Source organism: Dendrobates tinctorius, unplaced genomic scaffold (assembly GCF_039654945.1).
Source record: "Dendrobates tinctorius isolate UK_male_01 unplaced genomic scaffold, ASM3965494v1 ptg000060l, whole genome shotgun sequence".
In the NCBI taxonomy this organism is placed as follows: Eukaryota; Metazoa; Chordata; class Amphibia; order Anura; family Dendrobatidae; genus Dendrobates; species Dendrobates tinctorius.
Genome location: NW_027361728.1, coordinates 7,852,486 through 7,878,133, shown reverse-complemented (window position 1 = coordinate 7,878,133; position 25,648 = coordinate 7,852,486). Strand labels below are relative to the sequence as shown.

At 47.4% G+C, this 25,648-nt stretch overlaps 1 long non-coding RNA gene across 1 annotated transcript in view; it reads right to left on the bottom strand.

Moving 5' to 3' along the window:
• Positions 1–25,648, bottom strand: part of LOC141092744 (uncharacterized) — a 198,649-nt gene that overhangs the window by 109,342 nt on the left and 63,659 nt on the right. The gene's annotated exons all lie outside the window — the stretch shown is intronic.

Here is a 25,648-nt window from a genome sequence, read left to right as displayed (position 1 = left end):
TTGGCTTTGATGAGAAGTTTCTATCAACAGTCTTCGTCCTCTACTCGGGTCCTAGTGCCAGGATCTATGCAAACAACTTCCTTTCTGACTCGTTCGACATTACTAATGGCACAAGACAGGGGTGCCCCCTGTCTCCCCTTCTATTTGTGCTTGCCATTGAGCCCCTAGCCGAAAAAATTAGATTAAACAATGATATTAAAGGCTTTGAAATGCCATCACAAAATTTTAAAATCGGGTTATTCGCAGATGATCTCTTCCTCACACTTCTTGATCCCGCAAATTCCATTAAAGCCCTTTCAGATGAACTAGAAAAATTCTCTAGAGCATCCTATTTTAAGATAAACCCACACAAATCCAAATTTATAACTCTAAACATGAAACAATCCGAAATTAACGAAATAAAGACGCAAACCCAGTTCATTTGGGAGGAAAAAGAGATTGTCTATCTAGGGATTAGAATAGCAGGATCAATCCAAGCCACAGTTAGGGCCAATTTAGACAGCATTATAAAGACTATTACAGGCAATCTATCCTTTTTGGCTCAGTTAAGGCCCCATCACACTAAGCGATCTCGGTAGCGAGATCGCTGCTGAGTCACAAATTTTGTGACGTAACAGCGATCTCACCAGCGAGATCGCTGCATGTGACAGCGATCAGCCAGCGGCCCCCCTGCCGGTATCGCTGATCGCTGGAAGAAACCTCTGGACATTTCTTTGGTTGCTGGTCTCCCGCTGGCTCCGGTCCCAGTGATCCTTTGCACGAATGACCGCAAGACTTTGTTATCCCTCGAGACCGTGACATTTCGCGGTCATTCTCGCAAAGGATCACTGGGACCGGAGCGTTGAGAGAGGCAGGATGGCTGAACGGGACGTCGGAAGGTGAGAATAACTATATTTTTTATTTTGATTGTATTTTTTACAGGGATGGCCAGCGATGCCGGGTGCTCGGCATCGCTGTGCTGATCGCTGTGAAGCTGTCTGTGTGACAGCTCACCAGCGATCACATAGCGACTTACTAGCGATCCTGACACCTTGATATCGGTGTCGGGATCGCTGGTAAGTCGCTTAGTGTGACGGGGCCTTTAGAGACTTCCATTTTTGGGAAGATACTGACAGTCAAAGCCTTTATCCTTCCCAAAATTTTATACATATTTAGGACTTTGCCAGTTAGCTTTCCACGCCAATCCATTGATAAAATTCAAGAGCTCATCCAACTATTTATTTGGAAAGGTAAGAAAGCAAGAATATCTGCTGACTTACTTTATAAAAATAAAAAACATGGGGGCGCAGGACTGACCAACATATACGCTTATTATCAAGCCTCACTTATTAAACAGAGCTGGCACTGGTTTATGAAAAGCATGACACATCCGGCTTGGTATGGCTTGGAGAGAGATGCTAGTGATAGAGGTTCCACGCAAAAGCTTTTCTTTTACTTCCTTCTGCAAAAGCACAGTGCAAACTCATCGCATCCTATATTTAGGTCGATAATCTCAGCCTGGAGGGAACTCATTAAGCCGACTAAAAATATCAAAAAAGCAGAGCAAATCTTAAAACTACCCCTATCTTCATTTGCACTGATGGATGATCTCCCGATGCCGGAGATATGGGGGAAATCTGGAATCAAAAAGGTGGGGATGTTTTTAGTGGAGTGGAGTTCTTGAAATTCAGTGAGATCAAGGCTAAATATAATCTACCATCATCTGAGCTGGTCTTTTACACCATGTTGAAAGACAGAATTTTGAAAATCATAAAAGGGAAGACTTTAAATTATGAAATGCTAACTTCACTGTTGTGCAACCTTAAAAATAAAAACCTCTGGAGTCTGCGTAATTTGTATAGATTTGTCGTCAAGGACCTAACGAGCCACAAAAAAATATACATGAAGAGATGGGAGTCCGATTTAGGTGCTGATATCCGTCTCGAGAATTGGAACAATGCCATCAAATTCACTTACAATTCCAACATATCAATGGGTCTTCACGAGGGTTATTTTAAACTGTTAAATAGGTGGTACTATACCCCGACAAGGTTATCACATTTTAACACAGAATTATCTTCCTTGTGCTGGAGAGGCTGCGGACATCAAGGGAACCTCTACCATATATTTTGGGGTTGTTCAAAGATCAAAAACCTCTGGTTCCAGGTCACACAGCACATTAACCTCATTGCTAAGGACTTCACAATTACGCCTGAAAGAGCACTTCTTTCATTAGACATGGAACAATTTGATGATTCGGTAAGACATATTATCATCCACATCCTCTTAGTGACTAAGACCATGTTAGCAAAATGGTGGAAGAAAGTCGAGGTTCCTAAGTTTTCGGACATACTTGATAAAATAGGCCAACATAGTGATTTATAACTCAGATTTGCGATTAACAACAATCACATCCACAAATATACAAAAAAAATGGAAGACTTGGAACAACAAATTCCATATCAAATACACCTATTAAGAGGTATTATATTTTGAGGCCTAAACATGGCCGTTGTAGTACCGGGATGTCGTATCTCCTTCCAAGAATGTAACCCCATAATAAGGATTGTCGATTTTCTTTTCCTTTTTTGTTGTTATTTGCTACATGCTATTTAATGCCTATTTGTGGGTTCTTTAGTTTTAATTTTTTTCCGTACCTGTACAAGGTTCTTTACTTCCCATTCCCTTTCCTCCCTTCCTACCTTCCTTCCCTTAACCTCTTTAATTACTGAAAACCAATAAAATTATTTGAAAAGAAAATGAGGAAACATAAAAACCATCCAGTACTTGTGAATTTCATAAATTGTGACCAAATTGAGTTAATTCATTCACAGTGCATTAATTTGATAGTCATTAATGTCAGATTGATGGTGATCAGACTTCTAGCTAAACACCACTTATCAGTTGGTTTAAGCATCGGCAGCATCCGAAGGAGTGCCGAATCTTCTTCAGTGTTTATCAGAGAACACCCATCAGTCTCATACTGATGACCTTTAAAGCAAACAAACTGTAAAGGCCCCGTCACACACAGTGATCTCGCTAGCAAGAGCGCTGATTTTGTGACGCCACAGCCATCTCGCCAGCGAGATCGCTGTTTGTGACAAGGATCAGCGACTGGCCCCCCTGCCGGGTATCGCTGATCATGCTCAATCGGCCTGGGCCATTTTTTGATCACTGGTCTCCCGCTGGCCAGCACGCATTGCTGCCTGTGGCAGCGAGAGTCCAATGATCAGCGATGCTGGACGCTGGTTTCTAATGTAAACATCGGGTGTCTAGGAGCCACGGCTCTTGGATACCCACTGTTTACCCTGGAAACCAGCTTGCTCGCTGGTCCTGATTGCTGGAGGGGCTGTCTGTGTGACAGCTCACCAGCGATCAGCAAACCGATGTCCCAGCAATCCCATCCATGTCGGATCGTTGGTGGGATCGCTGGGAAAAAAACACATTTGAAAGGTTAACTCACCAAACCCTGACTAATGCACTAGCAGGATGCAGTAGACCTCCATTGATAAAGGCTGGGGCAGCACCGAAGCAAAACCACTGATGAGAACAGCCAGTAACCCAATATGGTCTGGCTGCCTAGTGGAAAAAAAATGCACACAAATAGTGCTTGCATAGGACATAAGTCACATAGATAAGTGGGGTGCAAAGTGTCCGAACAGCCTATTAATGATGCCCATAGTATTAGCAGATGGGCTGCTCAGCACTGTATATATGCATCACACAGAAAAAAACAAACCAACATGAAGAGGTCTAACTGCATCCTGCAAATTGATAAAACGTGCAAAAAGATGAAAAGAAATGGGGTATTAGTTACTAATTTGGCCAAAGTAGATTAGCTCACAACCCAACGTCAAGGGTCCCCAGATATTGTGTGAGTCCCTAACACTAAATCTGAACAGCGCACATAAGGAAAAAATTCCCAAAAATTCAAAAAAACACATTTGAAAGGTTAACTCACCAAACCCTGACTAATGCACTAGCAGGATGCAGTAGACCTCCACTGACATCGTTATGTGAAACGGGGCCTTAAGGGTTGGCGGAGCGCACCAAATGAAATATAATAATAATAAGGTGCGTTCGCAACCCGGGGTCCACCGTGCAGAGACGGAACCTGCTGCTATGCAATAGCGAAACAAGATGGCAGTTGAACACTAATAAGACACTGGTTAGATGTCACCCAGAGAGAACAGCGGCAAACTCTTTTACTTCACAGAGCCGCAGCAACTACGAAAATAGAACGCTGTCCCCTGTTAAATGTCACAGGGCTCAGCTGATAAGGTGCGAGTGAGGTCTCTAGGCTCAATCCCTAGAACGCGGGGACTCGAGTCTGACTGGACCCACAATGCACACGGCATCGCACAAGAGATGTCACTACTTGGCGCTGTTGCTAGGCACTGACTCTGCCTCCTACCTGCGCTATCAGCTTAGGCACTAGCTGGCAGAGCTGAGCAATTCATGCATACCAAGGGTAGGGGATTCATAATGAGTCAGTCACCAGAGACAATCATATGTGCATACAACACACACCACAAGGTCTATACTAGCGTACGGCCGTGCGGCTGTGAGATCCATTTATAAATCTCAGTCTGCCAGGATCTTGCTAAAGGACCAATCCGGGCTCACTTGAGGACCTGAGTAGCTAACCGCCAACAACCAATGAGAGGTTGCCACCTCACAAACATGCTCAGTAGGGCGAAACCTGGACTTAGTCTCAGGAACGACTGCTTGCTGCTGTTTGCTGTTGATTGCTATAGCTGAACCTGGAGAGGCAGCAGCAATCAATTTCTGAGCAGGATCTGAAGTGGCTGAGACTGAATAGGAGACCCTGGTTACCAAATATATTTGAAATCAGGAGTTCAGAGAAACCTACTCTTACACAAGTGTGGTTGTGTATCATGTCAGAAGCAAAGAAAATGTTACTCATCTCTATATATAAAGCTGAATGTATGTGTGTGTGTGTGTGTGTGTGTATCACCAACCAATCATGAAGCATCTTTCATTTCACCAGAGCTGTTCAAAAGAAGCTGAGCTGTGATTGGTTGCTATGAGCAAGTTTTCCCACCTGACAACACCTCAGCAGACATTGACATGGTGGGAGAAATCTAGCATCCCCGGGAACATAAGCTCCCAGCCATTGTCTGCCCCCAGAAAGGAGCAGAGAGCACATGACAGAAATGATTCCCCCCCTCCCATGCCCATATACCCATCACATATCCTCCATCCTATAGGCACATCTTCCCTCTTAAAGAGATCATTGGTATGGAAGTCAGGGTAAATCCATCCAGCACTTTGGTTTTGACCACAGGCCTCTCTTAAAGGGATCCCCAGTATGAAAGTTAGGACCGTTCCACTCATCTCTGTGGTTCTGACCCCAAGCTGTTGGGATTATGTGGGATATTAGTGTTAGTAGTCCGATGGCTCTGACGGGATGATGTGGGTTATTAGTGGTAGTTATCCGATGGCTCTGGCTGACGGGATGATGTGGGATATTAGGGGTAGTAGTCCGGCAGCTGTGACGGGATGTGGAATATTAGTGGTAGTTGTCTGGTGGCTCTTGATGACGGGATGATGTGGGATATTAGTGGTAGTAGTCCGGCGGCTGTGACGGGATGATGTGGGATATTAAGGGTAGTAGTCCGGTGGCTCTGGCTGATGGGACGATGTGGGATATTAGGGGTAGTAGTCCGGTAGCTCTGGCTGATGGGACAATGTGGGATATTAGGGGTAGTAGTCCGGTAGCTATGGCTGATGGGACGATGTGGGATATTAGGGATAGTAGTCCAGTAGCTCTGGCTGATGGGACAATGTGGGATATTAGGGGTAGTAGTCTGGTAGCTCTAACTGACGGGATGATGTGGGATATTAGTAGTCCAGTGGCTCTGACGGGATGATGTGGAATATTAGGGGTAGTAGTCCAATTGCTCTGGCTGATGGGATGATGTGGGATATTAGGAGTAGTAGTCCGGTGGCTCTGGTTGACGGGATGAAGTGGGATATTAGGGGTAGTAGTCCGGTGGCTATGGCTGACGGCATGATGTGGGATATTAGAGGTGGTAGTCCGGCAGCTGTAACAGGATGATGTGGGATATTAGTGGTAGTTGTCCGGTGCCTCTTGCTGACGGGATGATGTGGGATATTAGGGGTAGTAGTCTGGCAGCTGTGACGGGATGTGGGATATTAGTGGTAGTTATCTGGTGGCTCTGGATGATGGGATAATGTAGGATATTAGGGGTAGTAGTCCGGCGGCTGTGACTGGATGATGTGGGAGTAGTCCGGCGGCTGTGACGGGATGATATGAGATATTAAGGATAGTAGTCTGGTGGCTCTGGCTGATGGGACAATGTGTGATATTAGGGGCAGTCGTCCGGTAGCTCTGGCTGACGGGATGATGTGGGATATTAGTAATCCGGTGGCTCTGGCGGGATGATGTGGGAAATTAGGGGTAGTAGTCCGGTGGCTCTGGATGACGGGATGATGTGGGATATTATAGTGAATAAGGCTATGCGGAGTGGGTGGGGCTATACACTCAGCTTTATATATATATATATATATATATATATATATATATATATGATCATTATAATTTGTTACAACTAACTGTGGTTAGTTATTATGCCCGGGCAACGCCGGGCTCTTCAGCTAGAAGTGAATAAAACTGACATGACATGCCAGTAAAATATAGCAAACTGTTGCTCTTCTGGAAGATATGATCTCACAAAAGCACAGCATTTGAAAGTAAAGATGGAGATTGGAAATTTTTCTAAACTGGAGATTGGAAATTTTTCTCTTTAGCTGATAAACTGATAAATGTACAGTTTAAAAAGTTTATTCTTATCTCATACATTTATGACAGGATATACCAAAAGTGTATGATAATGTAGATCCTTTTGGAAAACATATCTATCTACTGAAAAGGGCCCCTATATCAGTATCCTGACAGAAGCAAACTGGTCTCTCATTCATGACACGTGTGGTCTGCAATCTTCAGAACCATTTTACATATTAATGGAATGAGCTGAGCATGAGTCCCGTTCTCGGTATAGATGCTGGTGCTAATGGTGGGTTCTACATCTATCATATATTTATGGCATATCCTGTTTTTTCTCATAGAATTGAGTTTAGAAATCTGTACATGCACGCAAAGTGCAACAAACCCATTTTTCAATACAGGTGTAGGTGGGATTTGCATCTCTTATGCAGGAGGAGCCATTTATATGGAAACACCTGGGTGGGCCATGTGTATGGATACACCTAAATAAAATGGGAATAGTTGGTGATATCAACATCCTGTTTGTGGCACATTAGTATATGGGAGGGGGAAAGCTTTTCAAGATGGGTGGTGACCATGGTGGACATTTTGGAAGCAACTTTATAAATGGCCCACCCAGGTGTATCCATATAAATGGCCCACCCTGTACATTTATATAATATATACATATATAAATGTTAAAACTGGGAAAACTGATTTAAAGGGTTATTCTCATGTTCATAGTAGAATGGTTCTTCATAGATGTGTTGTTGACAACCACTGCTAACTATCTTGCAGGCAGTGGACTGAAGCTTGCTGAGACAACACTGCACTCCAGCAATCCCACCAGTGGGGGGCCACGGCAAAAATGCTCAAGTTTCCCATGGGCTCATTGCTCAGGTCAAGCACTTGAGCATTTCAATATGCTCGACCCGAGCAACGAACACCCGAGCATTTTAGTGCTCACCCATCACTTTTTAATAATACTTATAGCTAGAGTTGAGCGAAACGGGTCGAAAAAATTCAAAAGTCGCCGACTTTCGCCAAAGTCGGGTTTCATGAAACGAAACCCAAAATCAACGTGAGGTCGGCCACGAGGTCGGCGACTTTAGCACCAAAGTCGCATTTCAAAAGATGCTTCAGCGCCCTTTTTCAGCCAATGAGGAAGAACGGACACTGTGGGCAACGTGATGACATAGGCAGCGGTCCCCACCATCTTTGAGAAGGGCTTGCAAATGATTGGCTTGCTTTGGGGGGCATCACAGGGGGTATAAAAGGGCGTGCACGCCAACCGCCATCTTACTTCTGCTGATCTCAGTATAGGGCTAGCTGCTGCTGCTGCAGATTCTGTAGGGAGAGCGTTAGGCAGGGAAGAAGAAAAAAAATCAGCTGCTGCTGCTAGCGATTTTGCCTGTACAACACACCAGTCACTGTGCAGTGCAAGGGGAGGCTATATTTTGGTGGATCATCTCTGTTGGTTGTTAGGCTGCCTTATTAGGCTACCTGATAGCTGCATTGCTGGTTTCACACTGCTCTGCAAACTGCTTTTTTAAAAGCAATCCTTTTTTTTGTCCTGGTGAGATACTGAGCGTGCATTTTTTCACACCGTACAGCGGTGTACGCTCCTCACACAGTACCGTGTAACGGCTGTTATCACGGCCACAGTGAAGCTTAAGGGTGTGACTCTGTAAGGATAAGTCGAGGAGTTGTTCCGTTCTTACAGACCTCCACCTTATAGTTTTGTCTGTTTTTGAAACTGTCTAGTCTATTTGCTGCTTGATTACATTCAAAACTATAGAGAGACAGCGTGTGTCAGTCCGTATACAAAAACACGGAGCTTGACAATTTAACATACACCGGACAGCGGTGTACGTGCATGCTGCTCTCTCAGTACCATGTAACGGCTGTTATCACGGCCACAGTGAAGCTAAGGGTGTGATTCTGTAAGGATAAGTCGAGGAGTTGTTCCGTTCTTACAGACCTACACTCTAGGGAGATTCCAATCCTGTCCTGTCCTATATAACATTTTTCACACCTGCCAAATTCAGCCTGTCATACAGCGGTGTGATATACACTGGGCCTGACACAATACATTAGTGTCCAGAAGTGTGTAAGGACATTCCATTTCTCCCGTCCTATATAACATTTTTCACACCTGCCAAATTCAGCCTGTCATACAGCGGTGTGATATACACTGGGCCTGACACAATACATTAGTGTCCAGAAGTGTGTAAGGACATTCCATTTCTCCCGTCCTATATAACATTTTTCACACCTGCCAAATTCAGCCTGTCATACAGCGGTGTGATATACACTGGGCCTGACACAATACATCAGTGTCCAGAAGTGGTCGGAGAATTAAATTCTCCCCTGTCCTATATACACCTTGTACCTTGTTTTACAGTTCCATATCATTGGTGGAATTGTGGGTACATTTTTCAAAAAAATGAGGAAATGTGGTGTAAGAGGCCGTGTTAGTGGGCGGGGGTTGCCAGCTGTTAATGATGGTGTTGGTGTTGGATCTGCTGGTAGTGGTAAAAGCAAAAAAACACCTAATGCAGGAGGTGTTGAGCCTGCGTCATTGTCTGGCTCCACAAGGCCTCGAAGGCTCCCTTTTCTGGGAGTAGGTAAACTGCTTTTAAAGCCGGAGCTTCAGGAACAAGTTTTGGCCTACATTGCTGACTCGGCCTACAGCTCTATCGCCTCCTCGTCTGAACTTTTAAAAAATAAAAGCACTGAGTCCTCTTTGGAGGCTCATGGTCATGAACCACACCTTTCTTTGTGTCCTTCACCCCAACCAAAATTGAAGGATGCGGCAGGCCACACAACAGATTACTCCATGGAGCTGTTTTCACATACCATGCCTTGGTTATCAAGTGAAATGGTGAATTACCCCGGCCAAGATGAATCTGACATGGAGTGCACTGATGCACAGCCACTGATAGATGATTCTGCTGGTGCATTCACTCAGAGCACGACATTGTCCTCGCAGTGTACTGAGCCAGATTCTGACCCTGATGAAACTCAGGTGCCCCTTCCCGCATACTATACCACCGTACACGGTGACACAGAGGAAGGTGAACATGACATTGAAGAGGAGGTGATGGATGACCCAGTTGTTGACCCAGATTGGCATCCATTGGGGGGAAGAGGGTGCCGCTGCCAATAGCTCCGAAGAGGAGGAGGAGCATCCGCAGCAGGCATCGACATCGCAACAGCTGTTATCTGGCAGGCACGGAGCAGTCCAAAAACGGGTTACAAAAAGCCAAAAATTTGCTGGACTGCTTGGCCAGATGGTCAAAATAGCACAGCGTGCAAAGACGCAAAATGTCTTCCATAGTAGGAAGAGTGCAGTGTGGCACTTTTTGGAACAAAATCCTAATGATCAGGCCAAGGTTATCTGTAAGAAGTGCGCAAAGACCTTTAGCCGAGGGAAAAATCTGAAAAATTTGAATACCAGTTGCATGCTTAGACATTTAACCACCATGCATTTGCAAGCGTGGACGGAACACCAAGCCTCAAGTACCACATGTGCAAATGCTCCCAAAGAAGCTAGTCAGCAACGCTACATTGTTTCCCCCACTATAAGCCCACCGGTTACCACAGCAGCAAATGTTGAGGTGTCGCTGCAAGGCCAAAGCTGTCAGGGAATCACAATGTAATATCAACGAAAGACTGTATCTAGGCCATCAGAAAGAACACCAACTCCATCACCATCATCAACCCTCTCTCAGTCCGCCCTGTCCACCGCTAGTTCCACCATAGGCAGCTCTCAAGTCCAGCTCACCCTGCCAGAAACTATGAGTAGGACAAGAAAGTACTCATCCTCTCATCCGCGTACACAGGGTTTGAACGCCCACATTGCCAAACTAATCTCGTTAGAGTTGATGCCCTATTGGTTGGTGGAAAGCGCAGCTTTCCGCGAACTCATGGCCTACGAAGTACCACGCTATGAACTACCCAGTCGCCACTTCTTTTCTCGAAAAGCCATCCCAGCCCTCCACCTTCATGTGAAGGACCGCATTGTACATGCACTCAAGCAATCAGTGAGTGGAAAGGTGCACCTCACAACTGATGCATGGTCCAGTAGGCATGGCTAGGGCTTTTATGTGTCCATCACTGCGCACTGGGTTAATGTGGTGGATGCAGGGTCCACAGGTGACAGCGGTGGTGAGACAGTGCTGCCTAGCCCACGGTATAGAAAACAGTTGGCTGTAGGCGTTCGACCCTCCTCCTCCTACTCCTCTAGAAGCGAAAGCTTGTCCCCAGAGTGCAGTCGCAGCAGCACTCCATCTGCAGCTGCCAGTGTTGCACACGAGGTGTCGCCCTATCGATCAGCTAGTGGAAAGCGTCAGCAGGCTGTGTTGAAGATGATGTGTTTGGGCGACAGACACACCGCGGAGGTACTGGCCGACTACTTTCAGCACCAAACTGAGTCATGGCTGGGCAGTCTACATCTTGAGGCAGGCAAGGTAGTTAGCGATAACGGACGTAATTTTGTGGCTGCCATAGCCCTTTCAAAACTCAGACACATACCTTGCTTGGCTCACACCTTGAACCTGGTGGTGCAGTGCTTCCTCAATAATTATCTGGAGTTAACAGGCCTGCTCCAGAAGGTTCGAAAACTGTGCTCGCACATCCGCCGGTTGCCCGTACACTCCAGTCGTATGCAGAAGCTGCAGCAATTGATACACCTTCCCAAGCACCGGCTAATTATCGACGTTGCAACAAGGTGGAACTCCACCCTGCACATGGTTGAGCGGCTGTGCGAACAGAGGCAGGCCATAATGCATTTGTGGGAGGATACCCGGACAGGCACTTTGAGGGCAGACATGGAGTTGACAGGTGTGCAGTGGTCAAAGCTGAAAGACCTCTGTAAAGTCCTTCAGTGTTTTGAGGAATGCACATGGCTGATAAGCGCAGACGACGCCATCATAAGCATGAGCATCCCACTTATGCATCTGCTCATGCAAACTTTGACGCACATTAAGGAGCAGGCGTCTGCAGCCAAGGTTGACGAAGAGGAAGAGGAGGAGGAAATCCTTGATGACAGTCAGCTATTGTCTGCTCCGGGACCTCTCCTGGACAAGGTGGAGGAAGAAGAGGAAGAGGAGGGTAATGATGGGGATGATTATTTATGAGAGGAGGATGCTTCTCGTGTGTCCAGAGAAAATTTTGGCGTGGCAAGGTCTGGTACAGGGTTTGTGCATGACTGGAGGGATGTGGATTTGCCAGAAAGTGCTCCTACACCAATCAGTCGCAGTGCATCATAAACACCGGGAACATTGGCCCACATGTCAGATTATGCCTTGCAGATCCTAAAAAGGGACCCCCGCATTGCCAAAATGATGAACGATGACGACTACTGGTTGGCCAGCATCCTGGATTCACGCTATAAAGGCAAATTCCAAAACATCATGCCACAGGAGAACCTTGACCTAATATTGGCTAGCAAACAAGCTACTTTGGTAAACCGGTTGGTTGAGGCATTCCCAGCACACAGCAGCGGTGATGGTTCTCACACGAGCCGTAGGGGCCAGGGGCAGCTTGGAAGAGGTGTTCGTGGTGCACACATCAGGAGTGGCATTGGAGATAGGGGTTTCATGACCATGTTGTGGACTGATTTTTCAAGTCCCGCTCACACGACTGGTAATACTGCATCGATGGAAAGTGACAGGAGACAGCACTTGTCAACTATGGTTACAAACTACTTTTCCTCCCATGTCGATGTTCTCCCTCACAGGTCATTCCCCTTTGACTATTGGGCCGCTAAACTGGACACCTGGCCTGAATTGGCACAATATGCGTTACAGGAGCTCACTTGCCCAGCTGCAAGTGTGCTATTGGAAAAGTCTTCAGTGCTGCTGGATCAATCCTGACTAGAGTTGAGCGACTTTTGGTTTTTTAGGGTCGCGTTTCGTTTCGTGAAACCCGACTTTTCCAAAAGTCGGGTCGAGCAAGATCGTCCGATTATAGGGAAAAGTCGGGGTCGTCCCGAAACACGAAACCCAATGTAAGTCAATGGGGAATAAAAGTCGACAGTGAGAGGAGGACAGGAAACACACCTACAGTGCCCATTTGAATGCCAAAAGCATCAATTCTTCTTACTTAAGCTTGTCAACCTTAATTAACTTCATAATACAAGTTACGCACTGAAAAATGGGGGTTATTTGGCTAAAGTTGTGGGGGGGAGGGCTGGCTGCAGGTTTTCATGTGCCTTGGGTGAAAGAGCGCCCCTTTAACACATACCACAACTCATCATGCTCCGATACGGCAGAGAAATAGCGGTATAGTACAATGAAAAATACCTCACTTTTTACATCTCATGACGAGGCCCATCTATTTCTCCATACAGAATCATTGGTCCCATATAATGTTTGAAACAGTATATGATGAGCTCCACATAATGCTACAGTATATGTTGGTCCCCATGGATGAAGCTCCACTGTCTTATGGGCCCAAATAATGCTCCAAACATAATGGGCCCCATTTCTAATGCTCTAGTGTATAATGGGCCCTGTAAATGCTGCTCCAGTGTCTGATGTCCACCTTTGGAATGTTCCATTGTATGGTGGGCCCCATCTATCATTCTCCAGAGTATAGTGCTCCCCAAAAATTGCTGTCCCAACATTGAAAACAATCAAATAAGTCTCCTCGCTAGGGAATCCCTGTACTAGTCTAGACTCCTCGTCGTCCCCATCTTCCATCTCACTGCACAGTATTTCAACTTTGCAAGTGCTGTGATCCTGGGCAAGCAGGGGGGGCCCACTCGTTGGCGACGGCACTGGCACAGGGCCCCTGATAGTACGGTGGTGTGTCTGATGGCGGGTGGGCCGAACCTGCACTTTCATCTGCAGCTTCCTCTTTGTCACCGTGTAAGATGGAACTGTATATGGGAAGGGTAACCTGAGTTTCATCAGGGTCAGATTCAGGCCGGGTAGCGTGCGAGGGGAATGTAGTGGTCTGGGTCAATGTACCAGCAGATTCATCGAGCAGTGGCTGGGCATCAGTGCACTTGTGTCGCCCCCAGGAGTACAGTCGCCACAGTGGCATTACCTTCTTCCTAGGGAGTGTGATGTCATGCTTGGGAGCAACGAAGGATCTCTCTAGCAGGTTAACTGATTGGGCGGCGTTATTCCCACGAGTCATGACCCTCCAAACAGCGTTCATGAAGGCAAAGTGTTTGTTTTACGTGGGCAGTATGGTTGCAAAGCTGAACCTTAAAGGAATGTCCAGAAGGGCACCACCAGGAGTGGAGCCTACGGTTAAATTCGACTCCACCTGGGAAACCTCAACCATGCCAGCTACAGAACAGATGCACACATTGCAAGCTTAATTCCGTTAACGAACGAGACTCCGTCATGCCCCGTGGTCCGAGTCCGGCTTACTAGAGGGACACGTGAGGCTCTGGCACATGAGATTGGCCAATAACTGGTGTGTCATGCCCTTACATGTCCGTGGCTGCATGTGCGCTACACTGAAAAGGCCAGCGTTTGTCGCTTACAGGTGCAGATAACCCGCTGAACAACGTTAGTGATGGGGATCACTGATTACAATTATTACCCGCGAACAATGATTTCCCAGTAAGTGCAGGTCAACTGCAGTTCCGGAATTAGGCCTAACCGTCATTCCTGAAAAAATGAAAAACTTACGTGTGCAAACCACAGGTGCTGTAGCTTGCTTAACAGCTCGCCAGCCGTTCTCACGCCCAGTATGGATTACACGTGATTGCACAAAGGTGAGAAAGGGTACCGTATCCCCGGATAACATGTATGGATAGCGTACACATTCAAAATATATGTCTCAGGAGGCAGGCTCAGACGGTGTTAGGCCCAGTATGGATTGCACGTGATTGCACAAAGGTAAGAAAGGGTACTGTATCCCCGGATAACATGTATGGATAGCGTACACATTCAAAATATATGTCTATACATCAGGAGGCAGGCCCAGACGGTGTTAGGCCCAGTATGGATTGCACGTGATTGCACAAATGTTAGAAAGGGTACCGAATCCCCGGATAACATGTATGGATAGCGTACACATTCAAAATATATGTCTCAGGAGGCAGGCTCAGACGGTGTTAGGCCCAGTATGGATTGCACGTGATTGCACAAAGGTTAGAAAGGGTACCGTATCCCCAGATAACATGTATGGATAGCGTACACATTCAAAATATATGTCTATACATCAAGAGGCAGGCTCAGACGGTGTTAGGCCCAGTATGGATTGCACGTGATTGCACAAAGGTTAGAAAGGGTACCGTATCCCCGGATAACATGTATGGATAGCGTACACATTCAAAATATATGTCTCAGGAGGCAGGCTCAGACGGTGTTAGGCCCAGTATGGATTGCACGTGATTGCACAAAGGTTAGAAAGGGTACCGCATCCCCAGATAACATGTATGGATAGCGTACACATTCAAAATATATGTCTCAGGAGGTAGGCTCAGACGGTGTTAGGCCCAGTATGGATTGCACGTGATTGCACAAAGGTTAGAAAGGGTACCGTATCCCCGGATAACATGTATGGATAGCGTACACATTCAAAATATATGTCTCAGGAGGCAGGCTCAGACGGTGTTAGGCCCAGTATGGATTGCACGTGATTGCACAAAGGTTAGAAAGGGTACCGTATCCCCGGATAACATGTATGGATAGCGTACACATTCAAAATATATGTCTATACATCAGGAGGCAGGCTCATACGGTATTAGGCCCAGTATGGATTGCACGTGATTGCACAAAGGTTAGAAAGGGTACCGTATCCCCGGATAACATGTATGGATAGCGTACACATTCAAAATATATGTCTATACATCAGGAGGCAGGCCCAGACGGTGTTAGGCCCAGTATGGATTGCACGTGATTGCACAAAGGTTAGAAAGGGTACCGTATCCACAGATAACATGTATGGATAGCGTACACATTCAAAATATATGTCTCAGGAGGCAGGCTCAGACGGTGTTAGGCCCAGTATGGATTGCACGTGATTGCACAAAGGTTAGAAAGGGTACCGTATCCCCAGATAACATGTATGGATAGCGTACACATTCAAAATATATGTCTATACATCAGGAGGCAGGCTCAGACGGTGTTAGGCCCAGTATGGATTGCACGTGATTGCACAAAGGTTAGAAAGGGTACCGTATCCCCGGATAACATGTATGGATAGCGTACACATTCAAAATATATGTCTCAGGAGGCAGGCTCAGACGGTGTTAGGCCCAGTATGGATTGCACGTCATTGCACAAAGGTTAGAAAGGGTACCGTATCCCCAGATAACATGTATGGATAGCGTACACATTCAAAATATATGTCTATACATCAGGAGGCAGGCTCAGACGGTGTTAGGCCCAGTATGGATTGCACGTGATTGCACAAAGGTTAGAAAGGGTACCGTATCCCCGGATAACATGAATGGATAGCGTACACATTCAAAATATATGTCTCAGGAGGCAGGCTCAGACGGTGTTAGGCCCAGTATGGATTGCACGTGATTGCACAAAGGTTAGAAAGGGTACCATATCCCCAGATAACATGTATGGATAGCGTACACATTCAAAATATATGTCTATACATCAGGAGGCAGGCTCAGACGGTGTTAGGCCCAGTATGGATTGCACGTGATTGCACAAAGGTTAGAAAGGGTACCGTATCCCCGGATAACATGTATGGATAGCGTACACATTCAAAATATATGTCTCAGGAGGCAGGCTCAGACGGTGTTAGGCCCAGTATGGATTGCACGTGATTGCACAAAGGTTAGAAAGGGTACCGTATCCCCGGATAACATGTATGGATAGCGTACACATTCAAAATATATGTCTCAGGAGGCAGGCTCAGACGGTGTTAGGCCCAGTATGGATTGCACGTGATTGCACAAAGGTTAGAAAGGGTACCGTATCCCCAGATAACATGTATGGATAGCGTACACATTCAAAATATATGTCTATACATCAGGAGGCAGGCTCAGACGGTGTCAGGCACAGTATGGATTTGATGGCCCAGATTACACAGCGGAGGAGCAGGGAGAGGTAAAGATTGCAAATGCTGGGGCCCTGCCCAAGCAAGGGGGGCCCACTCGTGGGCATCGGTACTGGCACTGGGCCCCTCATAGTACAGCGGTGTGTCTGATGGCGGGTGTGCACCACCACCATCAGAGACACTTGATTGCACTATGAGGGACCCTGTGCCAGTGCCCGCGCCCAAGAGTCGGCCTACCCACCTGTACAGGGCAACGGCACTTGCACGGTGTCGTGCGCTAGGTGGTGACCCCGGCCATGGGGGGGGAGGCAGCACAGTTAGGGAGTTTTAGAAAGTGGCATATGTTGATGTTGGACATTCAGCTGATGCAAAAGGCGAAATAGGTCAAGTCCCAGGAAGAGGTGGACCAAAGCAAGCCATTTTTCTGTCACCCTATGTGTCATCAGGGGAAGGTGGGACAAAATCCTTGGAAACCCATCCATGGTTCATTTTAATGAAGGTTAGATCATCCACATTTTGGGTTGACAGACGGGTCCTTTTTTCTGTCAGGATTGATCCAGCTGCACTGAAGACTCTTTCCGATAGCACACTTGCAGCTGGGCAAGCGAGCTCCTGTAAGGCATATTGGGCCAATTCAGGCCAGGTGTCCAGTTTAGCGGCCCAATAGTCAAAGGGGAATGACCTGTGTGGGAGAACATCAATATGGGAGGAAAAGTAGTTTGTAACCATAGTTGACAACTGCTGTCTCCTGTCACTTTCCATCGATGCAGTATTACCAGTTGTGTGAGCGGTATTTGAAAAATCAGTCCACAACATTGTCATGAAACCCCTTTCTCCAACGCCACTTCTGCTGTGTGCACCACGAACACCTCTGCCAAGCTGCCCCCGGCCCGTACGGCTCGTGTGAGAACCATCACCGCTGCTGTGTGCTGGGAATGCCTCAAGCAACCGATTTACCAGAGTTGCTTGTTTATTAGCCAATATTAGGTCAAGGTTCTCCTGTGGCATGATGTTTTGTAATTTGCCTTTATAGCGTGGATCCAGGATGCTGGCCAACCAGTAGTCGTCATCGTTCATCATTTTGGCAATGCGGGGGTCCCTTTTTAGGATCTGCAAGGCATAATCTGACATGTGGGCCAATGTTCCCAGTGTCAATGATGCACTGCGAGTGCTGGGTGGAGGAGCACTTTCTGGCAAATCCACATCCCTCCAGTCACGCACAAACCCTGTACCAGACCTTGCCACGCCAACATTTTCACTTGCCCCACGAGATGCATCCTCCTCCCCTAAGTAATCATCCCCATCATCATCCTCCTCCTCCTCTTCTTCCTCCACCTCGTCCAGGAGAGGTCCCTGAGCAGACAATGGCTGAATGTCATCAAGGATTCCCTCCTCCTCTTCCTCCTCATCAACATTGGCTGCAGACGCCTGCTCCTTAACCCTCCGTCAGGCGCAATATAGATTCTCCTCAGTTCATGCGCAATGTGCCTGACAAGCACAGGTCAGAAAACCACCTATAGTAGCTACATATTTCAATTTCAGGACTATAGAAGTAGTCAGTGACCTTCATAGGAATGTATTAAGGTGCGTTAAAGTTTGCATGAGCAGACGCATAAGTGGGATGCTCATGCTTAGGATGGCGTCGTCTGCGCTTACCAGCCGTGTGCATTCCTCAAAACACTGAAGGACTTTACAGAGGTCTTTCAGCTTCGACCACTGCACACCTGTCAACTCCATGTCTGCTCTCAAAGTGCCTGGCCGTGTATCCTCCCACAAATGCATTATGGCCTGCCTCTGCTCGCACAGCCGCTCCACCATGTGCAGGGTGGAATTCCACCTTGTTGCAATGTCGATAATGAGGCGGTGGTTGGGAAGGTGGAGCAATCGCTGCAGCTTCTGCATACGAACGGAGTGTACAGGCGACCGGCGGATGTGCGCGCACAGTCTTCGCACCTTCTGGAGCAGGGCTGTTAACTCAGGATAATTTTTGAGGAAGCACTGCACCACCAGGTTCAAGGTGTGAGCCAAGCAAGGTATGTGGCTGAGTTTTGAAAGGGCTATGGCTGCCACAAAATTACGGCCATTATCACTAACTACCTTGCCTGCCTCAAGATGTACACTGCCCAGCCATGACTCAGTTTGTCGCTTCAAGTACTCGGCCAGCACCTCGGCGGTATGTCTGTCGCCCAAGCACATCATCTGCAACACAGCCTGCTGACGCTTTCCACTAGATGCTCGATAGGGGGACACATCGTGTGCAACAGTGGCAGCTGCAGATGGAGTGCTCGTACGACTGCGCTCTGTGGACGAGCTTTCGCTTCTGGAGGAGGAGGAGGAGGAGGAGGGTGGAACGCCTACAACCAACTGTTTCCTATACCGTGGGCTAGGCAGCACTGTCCCACCACCGCTGTCCCCTGTGGACCCTGCATCCACCACATTAACCCAGTGCGCAGTGATGGACACGTAACAGCCCTGGCCATGCCGACTGGACCATGCATCAGTTGTGAGGTGCACCTTTCCGCTCACTGACTGCTTGAGTGCATGGACAATGCGGTCTTTCACATGATGGTGGAGGGCTGGGATGGCTTTGCGAGAGAAGAAGTGGCGACTGGGTAGGTCATAGCGTGGTACTGCATAGGCCATGAGTTCGCGGAAAGTAGTGCTTTCCACCAACCGAAAGGGCATCATCTCAAACGAGATTAGTTTGGCAATGTGGGCGTTCAAACCCAGTGTACGCGGATGAGAGACTGAGTACTTTCTTGACCTACTCATAGTGTCTGGGAGGGTGAGCTGGACTTGAGAGCTGCATATGGTGGAAGTAGCGGTGGACAGGGCGGACTGAGAGAGGGTTTATGATGGTGATGGAGTTGGTGTTCTTTCTGATGGCCTAGAATCAGTCTTTCGTTGATATAACAGTGGGATTCCCTGACTGCTGTGGCCTTGCAATGACACCTCAACATTTGCTGCTGTGCTAACCGGTGGGCTTACAGTGGGGGAAACAATGTAGCGTTGCTGACTACCTTCGTTGTGATCAGTTGCACATGTGGCACTTGAGGTTTGGTGTTGTGTCCACGCTTGCAAGTGCATGCTGGTTAAATGTCTAAGCATGCAACTGGTATTCAAATTTTTCAGATTTTTCCCTCGGCTAAAGGTCTTTGCGCACTTCTTACAGATAACCTTGGCCTGATCATGAGGATTTTGTTCAAAAAAGTGCCACACTGCACTCTTCCTACTTTGGCAGACATTTTGCGGCCTAGCACGCTGTGATCTTTTGACCCTCTGGACAAGCTGTCCAGCAACTCTTTTGATGTTTGGAACCTGTCTTTGGAGTGCTACGGGCCTGCCAGATAACAGCTGTTGCGATGTCGATGTCTGCTGTCGATGTCCTCATCTGAGCTATTGGAAGCAGCACCCTCTTCCCCCAATGGATGCCAATCTGGGTCAACAACTGGGTCATCCATCACCTCCTCTTCTATGTCATGTGCACCTTCCTCTGTGTCACCGTGTATGGTGGTATAGTGTGCAGGAAGGGGCACCTGAGTCTCATCAGGGTCAGAATCTGGCTCTGTACACTGCGAGGACAATGTAGTGCTCTGAGTGAATGTACCAGCAGAATCATCCATCAGCGGCTGTGCATCAGTGCACTCCATGTCAGATTCATCTTGGCCTGGGTAATTCACCATTTCACTTGATAATCCAGGCATGGTATGTGAAAACAGCTCCATGGAGTAATCAGTAGTATGGCCTGCGTCATCCTTCAATCTTGGTTGGGGTGAAGGACACAAGGAAAGGTGTGGTTCATGAACATGAGCCTCCAATGACGACTCAGTGCTTTTACTTTTTACAACTGAAGAAGAGGAGGCGATAGAGCTGGAGGCTGAGTCAGCAATGTAAGACAAAACTTTTTCCTGATGCTCTGGCTTTAAAAGCGGTTTGCCAACTCCTAGAATACTAAGCGTTCGAGGCCTTATGTAGCCAGACGATGACGCAGGCTCAACACCTCCTGCATTCGGTCCTATTTTGCTCTTGCCACTACCATCAGATCCACCACCAACACCATCATTACTAGCTGCCAACCCCCGCCCAATTCCACGGCCTCTTCCACCAGCCTTCCTCATTTTTGGTAGAAATGTAGACAAAATCCAACAAACTATATAGTAATGTAAAACAAGGTACAAGGTATCTATAGGACAGGGGAGATTTTGAATTTCTGCAGACACTTGTGGACACTGGACACTTTTGGATTGTGTGAGGCCCACTGATATCTGAGCGCTATGTGACAGGCTCGATGGCACAGCTGTGACCAAAGTGACTAGAGGATAAGGGAGATTTTGAATCTCTGCACACACTTTTGGACACTGGACACTTTTGGATTGTGTGAGGCCCACTGATATCTGAGCGCTATGTCACAGGCTCGATGGCACAGCTGTGACCAAAGTGACTAGAGGATAAGGGAGATTTTGAATCTCTGCACACACTTTTGGACACTGGACACTTTTGGATTGTGTGAGGCCCAATGAATATCTGAGCGCTATGTCACAGGCTCGATGGCACAGCTGTGACCAAAGTGACTAGAGGATAAGGGAGATTTTGAATCTCTGCACACACTTTTGGACACTGGACACTTTTGGATTGTGTGAGGCCAAATGAATATCTGAGCGCTATGTGACAGGCTCGATGGCACAGCTGTGACCAAAGTGACTAGGGGATAAGGGAGATTTTGAATCTCTGCACACACTTTTGGACACTGGACACTTTTGGATTGTGTGAGGCCCAATGAATATCTGAGTGCTATGTGACAGGCTCGATGGCACAGCTGTGACCAAAGTGACTAGAGGATAAGGGAGATATTGAATCTCTGCACACACTTTTGGACACTGGACACTTTTGGATTGTGTGAGGCCCAATGAATATCTGAGCGCTATGTCACAGGCTCGATGGCACAGCTGTGACCAAAGTGACTAGAGGATAAGGGAGATTTTGAATCTCTGCACACACTTTTGGACACTGGACACTTTTGGATTGTGTGAGGCCCAATGAATATCTGAGCGCTATGTGACAGGCTCGATGGCACAGCTGTGACCAAAGTGACTAGAGGATAAGGGAGATTTTGAATCTCTGCACACACTTTTGGACACTGGACACTTTTGGATTGTGTGAGGCCCACTGATATCTGAGCGCTATGTGACAGGCTCGATGGCACAGCTGTGACCAAAGTGACTAGAGGATAAGGGAGATTTTGAATCTCTGCACACACTTTTGGACACTGGACACTTTTGGATTGTGTGAGGCCCACTGATATCTGAGCGCTATGTGACAGGCTCGATGGCACAGCTGTGACCAAAGTGACTAGAGGATAAGGGAGATTTTGAATCTCTGCACACACTTTTGGACACTGGACACTTTTGGATTGTGTGAGGCCCACTGATATCTGAGCGCTATGTGACAGGCTCGATGGCACAGCTGTGACCAAAGTGACTAGAGGATAAGGGAGATTTTGAATCTCTGCACACACTTTTGGACACTGGACACTTTTGGATTGTGTGAGGCCCACTGATATCTGAGCGCTATGTCACAGGCTCGATGGCACAGCTGTGACCAAAGTGACTAGAGGATAAGGGAGATTTTGAATCTCTGCACACACTTTTGGACACTGGACACTTTTGGATTGTGTGAGGCCCAATGAATATCTGAGCGCTATGTGACAGGCTTGATGGCACAGCTGTGACCAAAGTGACTAGAGGATAAGGGAGATTTTAAATCTCTGCACACACTTTTGGACACTGTACACTTTTGGATTGTGTGAGGCCCAATGAATATCTGAGCGCTATGTGACAGGCTCAATGGCACAGCTGTGACCAAAGTGACTAGAGGATAAGGGAGATTTTGAATCTCTGCACACACTTTTGGACACTGGACACTTTTGGATTGTGTGAGGCCCAATGAATATCTGAGCGCTATGTCACAGGCTCGATGACACAGCTGTGACCAAAGTGACTAGAGGATAAGGGAGATTTTGAATCTCTGCACACACTTTTGGACACTGGACACTTTTGGATTGTGTGAGGCCCAATGAATATCTGAGCGCTATGTGACAGGCTCGATGGCACAGCTGTGACCAAAGTGACTAGAGGATAAGGGAGATTTTGAATCTCTGAACACACTTTTGGACACTGGACACTTTTGGATTGTGTGAGGCCCACTGATATCTGAGCGCTATGTGACAGGCTCGATGGCACAGCTGTGACCAAAGTGACTAGAGGATAAGGGAGATTTTGAATCTCTGCACACACTTTTGGACACTGGACACTTTTGGATTGTGTGAGGCCCACTGATATCTGAGCGCTATGTCACAGGCTCGATGGCACAGCTGTGACCAAAGTGACTAGAGGATAAGGGAGATTTTGAATCTCTGCACACACTTTTGGACACTGGACACTTTTGGATTGTGTGAGGCCCACTGATATCTGAGCGCTATGTCACAGGCTCGATGGCACAGCTGTGACCAAAGTGACTAGAGGATAAGGGAGATTTTGAATCTCTGCACACACTTTTGGACACTGGACACTTTTGGATTGTGTGAGGCCCAATGAATATCTGAGCGCTATGTGACAGGCTTGATGGCACAGCTGTGACCAAAGTGACTAGAGGATAAGGGAGATTTTGAATCTCTGCACACACTTTTGGACACTGGACACTTTTGGATTGTGTGAGGCCCAATGAATATCTGAGCGCTATGTAACAGGCTCAATGGCACAGCTGTGACCAAAGTGACTAGAGGATAAGGGAGATTTTGAATCTCTGCACACACTTTTGGACACTGGACACTTTTGGATTGTGTGAGGCCCAATGAATATCTGAGCGCTATGTCACAGGCTCGATGGCACAGCTGTGACCAAAGTGACTAGAGGATAAGGGAGATTTTGAATCTCTGCACATACTTTTGGACACTGGACACTTTTGGATTGTGTGAGGCCCAATGAATATCTGAGCGCTATGTGACAGGCTCGATGGCACAGCTGTGACCAAAGTGACTAGAGGATAAGGGAGATTTTGAATCTCTGCACACACTTTTGGACACTGGACACTTTTGGATTGTGTGAGGCCCAATGAATATCTGAGCGCTATGTCACAGGCTCGATGGCACAGCTGTGACCAAAGTGACTAGAGGATAAGGGAGATTTTGAATCTCTGCACACACTTTTGGACACTGGACACTTTTGGATTGTGTGAGGCCCACTGATATCTGAGCGCTATGTCACAGGCTCGATGGCACAGCTGTGACCAAAGTGACTAGAGGATAAGGGAGATTTTGAATCTCTGCACACACTTTTGGACACTGGACACTTTTGGATTGTGTGAGGCCCAATGAATATCTGAGCGCTATGTGACAGGCTTGATGGCACAGCTGTGACCAAAGTGACTAGAGGATAAGGGAGATTTTGTATCTCTGCACACACTTTTGGACACTGGACACTTTTGGATTGTGTGAGGCCCAATGAATATCTGAGCGCTATGTGACAGGCTCGATGGCACAGCTGTGACCAAAGTGACTAGAGGATAAGGGAGATTTTGAATCTCTGCACACACTTTTGGACACTGGACACTTTTGGATTGTGTGAGGCCCACTGATATCTGAGCGCTATGTCACAGGCTCGATGGCACAGCTGTGACAAAAGTGACTAGAGGATAAGGGAGATTGGATTGCTTTTAAAAAAGCAGTTTGCGGAGCAGTGGGTAAACAGCAATGCAGGAAAGTCAGGAAGCCTTAGAAGGCAGCCCAACAACCAACACCACTATATAGCCTCCCCTTGCACTGCACACACAGTGACTGGTGTGTTGTGCATGCCAAATCGCTAGCAGCAGAAGCAGTTTTTTTGTCTTCTTCCCTGCCTAACGCTCTCCCTACAGAATCAGCAACCTCTCCCTATACTGAGATCGGCAGAAGTAAGATGGCGGTCGGCGTGCACGCCCTTTTATACCCCCTGTGACACCCACCAAAGCAAGCCAATCACTTGCATGCCCTTCTGAAAGATGGTGGTGACCCCTGCCTATGTCATCACGTTGCCCACAGTGTCCGTGGATCCTGATTGGCTGAAAAAGAGCGCAAAACAAACTTTTGAAACGCGACTTTGGCGCGTAAGTCGCCGACCTCGTGGCCGACCTCATCCTGGGGTTGGGTTTCGTTTCATGAAACCCGACTTTGCCAAAAGTCGGCGACTTTTGAAATTGTTCGACCCGTTTCGCTCAACTCTAATCCTGACAGAAAAAAGGACCCGTCTGTTGACCCAAAATGTGGATGATCTAACCTTCATTAAAATGAACCATGCATGGGTTTCCAAGGATTCTGTCCCACCTTCCCCTGATGACACATAGGTTGACAGAAAAATGGCTTGCTTTGGTCCTCCTCTTCCTGGGTCTTGACCAATTTAGCCTTTTGCATCAGCTGAATGTCCAACATCAACATTTGCCACTTTGTAAACCTCCCTAACTTTGCTGCCTCCCCCCCAAGGCCGGGGTCACCACCTAGCGCACGAAACCGTGCGATTGCCGTTGCCCTGGACAGGTGGTAAGGTCGACTCTTGGGCGCGGGCACTGGCACAGGGTCCCTCATAGTGCAATCAAGTGTCTCTGACGGTGGTGGCGCACACCCGCCGTCAGACACACAGCCATACTAAGAGGGGCCCAGTGCCAGTACTGACGCCCACGAGTGGGCCCCCCTTGCTTGGGCAGGGCAACAGCATTTGCAATCTTTACCTCTCCCTGCTCCTCCACTGTGTAGTCTGGGCTGTCAAATCCATACTGGGCCTGGCACCTTCTGAGCCTGCCTCCTGATCTATAGACATATATTTTGAATGTGTAAACTATGCTATCCACACATGTTATGCGGTGATACGGTACCCTTTCTCACCTTTGTGCAATCACGTGTAA